This window comes from Egretta garzetta, unplaced genomic scaffold (genome assembly GCF_000687185.1).
Source record: "Egretta garzetta isolate BGI_Z169 unplaced genomic scaffold, ASM68718v1 scaffold490, whole genome shotgun sequence".
Classification (NCBI taxonomy): Eukaryota; Metazoa; Chordata; class Aves; order Pelecaniformes; family Ardeidae; genus Egretta; species Egretta garzetta.
In genome coordinates this window covers 84,508-90,301 of record NW_009258278.1, presented here as the reverse complement: position 1 = coordinate 90,301, position 5,794 = coordinate 84,508, and the positions used below count along the sequence as shown (strand labels likewise).

General features: G+C 52.0%; 1 protein-coding gene across 1 annotated transcript in view; it reads right to left on the bottom strand.

Annotated features, from left to right (window-relative positions):
* The window catches only part of LOC104124068 (RNA-binding protein MEX3A), a 25,083-nt gene that overhangs the window by 1,559 nt on the left and 17,730 nt on the right, over positions 1 to 5,794 (bottom strand). The window lies entirely within an intron of this gene.

Here is a 5,794-nt window from a genome sequence, read left to right as displayed (position 1 = left end):
GAGAGGCTGGGGATGACAGGAGAAAAGAGGGGGAGGTTGAGTCCACGGCCAGGCATGGAGGATGTGGAGCCCCTTTGCCCACCCTGCGCCAGCTCACGGGGAGCATGAGGGGAGAGACGTCTGCCATAACTCAAGAGCCCTCCATGGGGACTCCTGTGGAGCTTTTGGGGTGAATCCGGTGTGACCTGGGTCACTTTTGGGGGGGCCAAGATTGGGGGGAGGTTGCAGTGATTCACCAATTTGGGCTCCCCACTGCCAGAAGGCCAGAGGGGAGCAGGATGCCAGTATTTGCTTTGGGGCCAAAACAGCAAGAAATGGGGCAGGGCTGCGCTCCCACGTCCACCCGGAGCCCCACCGCGGGCTGTGCACAGACACCTGCTCCTGGCCCTCACCAGGAGCCGCAACGAAGGCGGCAGCCCGGGCAGGGGAGGCCATGAAGCCAAGGGCTGCGCTTTCCCCTTGACTCTCCATCTGCTGTACCGAACGCCGATGGCCACCCGCCTCCCCGCCCCACCGGGGGCCGCTTGGACCCTTTCCTGAGGTCTTTTGTCATGCCAGTGCTGTTGTGTACCAGTATCCACCTCTCTGGAGCCCACCAAACCCATTCCCCCTGCTCCTGACAGCTCAGAAAACATCTTTCTGCTCTTCCAAAAAAGGCAAGAGACTTTTCAGTGTGTTTTGGCTTCCAAATCGTATTTTGGAGGGGTTTAGAGCCAGCTGTGTGACTCCAGGTTCCTAGATGACACTAGGATGCCATCAAGCAACTAAATGTCTTTACAGATGTGGCACGGCTTTCGAAACTACTTCTGGAAACCCTCCCCACTGCTGTCCCTCCGACCCCTCTCTCCAAAAGCCTTACTTGGTGCCTGAAGGCATTTTCAAAGCCCAGCACAAAGTCCCCATGCGGACCGGGGCTTCCTCTGCAGGGAGGTTTGCTCTAGGCTCGGGTCTCTTAAGAAAAGTTTAAAAATGCCATTCTCCAGGGCACCGCATTTCTACTACTGCAGATGGAGTAAGGCGAGCATTTTGCTCTGGTTTCCCAAGGATTCAGGCGTCTGACTCAGGGCCTGTGGAACAAGAGGATCACGATACGGCATTGAAACCTCGGTGAGATCCCCCACCCCATCTTCTCGCCCCAGGAGCCCGTCTCTTGTCCTTTCCTCTGACCATCTGACACCAGCAAGTTCTTCTCAACGTACTACACCGACGTCATACTTTAACACAAGACGACCTGCGAACGATGCTTCTGCAACTAAGAAACTTAAGATTCCTCAGCTCGTGGGCCGGAATATTATTATTTATACAGATCCTAATAAATAACAACATCTGTCCCAGCTGGGAGTTCAGGGCTGCCGTTCACTCAGTGCTGCCACTTATCTGCAGCTCGTCTCATGAGACACAGACTTGTGACATCGGGGTATTTACAGGAACGTAACGATCCCACCACCACGTATCATTAGCAAGAATCGAACCCCGCACCTTTCGAGACAAAAAGCGAGCCTCGTGCCACTACAGCCGACAAGAATAATTCCCCGCGCTCGCAGCGGCGGCAGGCGCCGCGCACGGTACAACCAATAGTTACAGCTGCACAAAGCATGCTCAGCCTGACAGGTCACACTCGCATCTCGCAACATCACATGGGCACCGGGGTGCAGCCTCGTCAAACTGCGGGAGACTGCGCGAACACGAAACCTCCCGGCATAGCTTTGAAACCCCACCGCCTGTCAGAGGGTCTTGGCGTTGGTGGAGGACACGTGCCGGTAAATCCTGACTTTGCTGTCAACTCTCGGTGCAACTTTTAACTCCTCAGAGCTACCTCGGCTCCCTGAGCCTCAGTCGCCCATCTGCGGAGCGGGAAAGAATAGCTGTCTCTCGCTCTTGTGTTACTGCAAAACTTCCTATAATACTTAGCATTGCAATGCTGCTGCACTAAACCCATCTCTAAGCCACTAATTTCATGTTCCCGGCGAATGGAAATGTTAGATCTGACCCAGAGAAGGAGCTGGGCAAATCCCCAAAATCCAAACCAAATCCCCCCCCTGCCAAGTCCAATGTAGCTCACATGTTACTCCCCGCTGAGCTTGCACCCTGAAGTATATTCGCAGTGCTTTGTTTAGTAAAGTTTCTAAACAGTTGACGCGGACCGATGGTCATCTGCAGTCTTGTGTTATTAGTACTTAGGAAACTCAAAGAACAAGGACTTCCCAGCGCTAGGTGTGACACAACTGTGGAATAAAACCACGCGGACAAAAATCACGGAAGAAAGGTCTGTCCCAGGGCGCCCGTGGAGGGCAGGATAAAACCCTAAGGGGTCACCCATGCCCTCCCGCAGCCCCAGGGCGGGCTCGGCTCAACCTGACCCATCCCTGGCAGACATTTCCCTGCTCCGCTCCTATGCTGCTCGCTCCAAAGATGGAGATTCCATCTTAGGAAGATTAACCGAGATGCCACCATTTCCCCAGGGATATCACCGGAGCGTCGCATGGAATGAAAGGGGGTGTGAGCGGCAAGCATCCGCACCAAAAATGACTCCCGTGTGTCACCCCAGACTGAAGTAGCGTTTGCCGAATTCCTCGGTGACCCGCGTTCTGCCTCCCAGGAGCGCGAGGCTTGCTCTCGTTTGCAAAAGGACCTCAGGTAGGCGTTTTGTCAGGGCTGGGCTTGGGTTCGGCGTTTTTCTAAGCCGCGGGACAATGACTGCATGTGGGGGGAGAGGGATCTGAGCCCAGCACGACAGGGAACAATCAAGGAGGGGACGCGGAGGGTCAGGCAAGCAGAGCGGTGACAAAGGACGGGGGCTTCATGCTGGGGACAGATGGAAGGAAACGGTGGCAAGGAATACACATGAATGAGGGCAAACGTAAGCGAGTTCCATGAGCTGGAGAGGGTGGGAGCGAGTTAGAGATGGAGGAAAGGTGATGGAAATTGAGGGAGAGGCACGCCGTGATCCCTCCGAGGGAGGAGGAGAATTAGGGGGGTGGAGGCAAAGGAGAGGACACCCCCCCTCCAAAACGGCAAAAGGGAGACGGGCAAGGAGAGAGCGTGGCGAGAGGGGGAGGGAGGATCTAGAAACGGACAAAAGGACGCATGGTGCAGTCGATGGTGTGAGAAGCAGGGGGAGGAGGAGGGAGGGTCTCCGTGCAGGCCTGCAGACAGGAAAGCCAGCTTTGCAGAGACAGACAGATGGGGGATCCTGCGCTTAAAAACTGGAGAAAATAACCCCACAGGAAATTAGACCAACTCCATCAAGACCAGCAGCCCAGCAGGTTCAGTGGCCCAGATCTCTAGCAGCTCTAAATCGGCGCAGACAACAGGCCAAGCCGTCAGCAGGATAAACCCAGAGAACTCCACCACCAACTTCCAAGAGAGCTGCACTGATTTACATCAGCTAAAATCAGGCCGGGCTGAAGTCTGATTTACCCACTTCGTGCCAAGGCTCCCAGCCCATCTCAACCCCAACCCAGACCTTGCTTCACGCAACTAAACAGGGGCTGTGCGTTCTTTGACGCCGCCCCGTTTCTGACGGAGCACAGCCAGAGCAGGATATGGCCCTTTATATCCTGGCCAGATGAATAGCACGGTCCTATGTGCTTTTTTTTTTTTTCCCCCAAATGAAATTTCTCCTGTGTGCTTTCTTTTTTTTTTTTTAAATGAAAGGCTTTCTTCGTGCCTAACTGGAATTTGAAAACAACGTGCAACAAACCGCTTGACTCGGTGGGTTATGAAAAGGGGAGAGAACTGCTTAGTGGGTGGCGTTAAAAATGTAAAACTAAGAGGAGAAAAGGACCTGTAGAAACTATAATAACATATAACTTTGCTGTAGCGTTCTACTCGTTAAGGCAGTGTGCAGACATCAGCTAATTGATCCCTGGCAGACTCCTGCCAGTTAGATTTTTGTATTAGAGGGAGAATTACGCCCTTTCTTGTTGTGTTTCCACTACCTAGCTTCTATTATTCTGCTTTTTGCCAATAACACAGATCCCAAAGCATTCTGCAAAGGAGGCTCGTATGAGTATTTCCTCCCCCCACCCCTTTTTCTTTTTAACTTCAGTTAACTGATTGCCAATTGACTCCAAGTAAATGTGTTTGCAAATTACCCGAGTAAGCCACAAATGTTAACATACAGGAACAAACCCTTGAGGACTGTCGAGCCTCCAGCACCCAGACCAGTTATCTAACTGGAATTAATCCGCAGAGCAGCTAGCTCTGCCTAAAAACAAATAAATACATCGAGTCTAGACATTGGCAAAGTGGGGAGGGGTGAGGTGGGGGAATCGGGGGGAAGATTTGGATGCACAGCCCCATCCTCCTCTCCGCTCACCCCTCCATTTAGGGGGGGTCAAAACTAACAGAGAAGGCTCCAAGAGCTTGGTCCGCTTGTCCAGCTAAGGCTCACGAGGGCAACGGGGGCGTGGGATGCATCCCATCTGACCGCCGTTTACTTTGCACGACCCCATCCCCAATCTTTTCGTGCTCAGAGTGAGAGGTGTAAACCCAACGTGCTTCGGTGGGACCTCTCGGCGGTTCGCACCGAGGCTCCCATGCGTTGCTCTGGCGGGGCTGGATGTGCCCCACCGCACCCGTGCACGGCGTAAATGCCAGCAGAAGGAGAGTGCAGTGGAAGATGCAGCCATGCCCATGGAGTAGTTCCATCAGGTTATTTGACGTCGGTGTAAATTCGGAGTTAAACCCGCTGACAACCTTCCCCATACGGCTGCTAGACGGCCAGATCCTGCACAGGGACGTACCTGCTGGTGCAGTCTGGAGGGTCTCACCTGGCACAAACCAGCACATCTCCAGCCAGTTTATGCCCAGAAGTGTGGGCTTCACCTGAAAAGCATCAGCGGTGCTGTACCAGCTCACAGCTCAGGATCCAGCCCTGAGGTGGGGGGGGTTTTTGTTTGCTTGCTTTTTTGGTGTTTTATGTTTTAAAAAAACCAACGCACCACACAAATCACTCCAGGTCCTTCTATTTCTTCTTTTCATCAGATACAAAATTATCTCTACAGACAAAAGATTTCTAGCTCTCTTCTCATTTATACTACGGCACCTTTACACTGCACTGGTATAAATTACACCTGTAAACACCCCACTTAGGACATTTTGACATTGCCGGTGCGGTAGAAGAGAGCCTAAGGGCAAATTAGGACTTGGGTCTTTTTTCTGTTCTAGTCATAAAATTAAAGAGGACCGTAAAATAAACAACCCTCAAATATCTCTGGTAAGGTGGGGCATTCTTTTTCCCATTTAAGATGAAAGCCACGTTAAAAGCCAAGCACACAAAGAACACCACAAATAAACCCCTCCTGAATATCTGTGGGGTAAGATTTTGCTGCATCGAAAAAACCTGATGAAAGTGGTGTCAAAAAACACAAATGCACACAAAAGGACCACAACCAACCAACCAAATCCCTTTGCATTGGGGTTTTATTGTACTGATGATGCAAGTTGTGTTTACAAGGGGAAAAAAAAAACAACCCCACACCACCACGCCACGAAAATAAGCAACCACCTCGTTTCAGCGCAGCGATTTTAAGCGTTCTCATGCAGCCATCAAAGTTGTTTATTAAAAAAAAAAAAAAACCAAAAAAGGCAAAAAAAAAACAAAACAAAAAAACCCCAAGAAAAAGCAAGGCGACCCAAAAGCAACAACAACCCAGATGCCACGGACAATCGCCGCCTTGTTGTACGGCGGAGGAAAGTTGGGAACTCGGGCTGGAAGCCCCCGGCCCCGAGCAGCCGCTCTCTGCCAGCAATGCATCACATCGGGGTGGGTGGGAACGCGGGCCCGTGT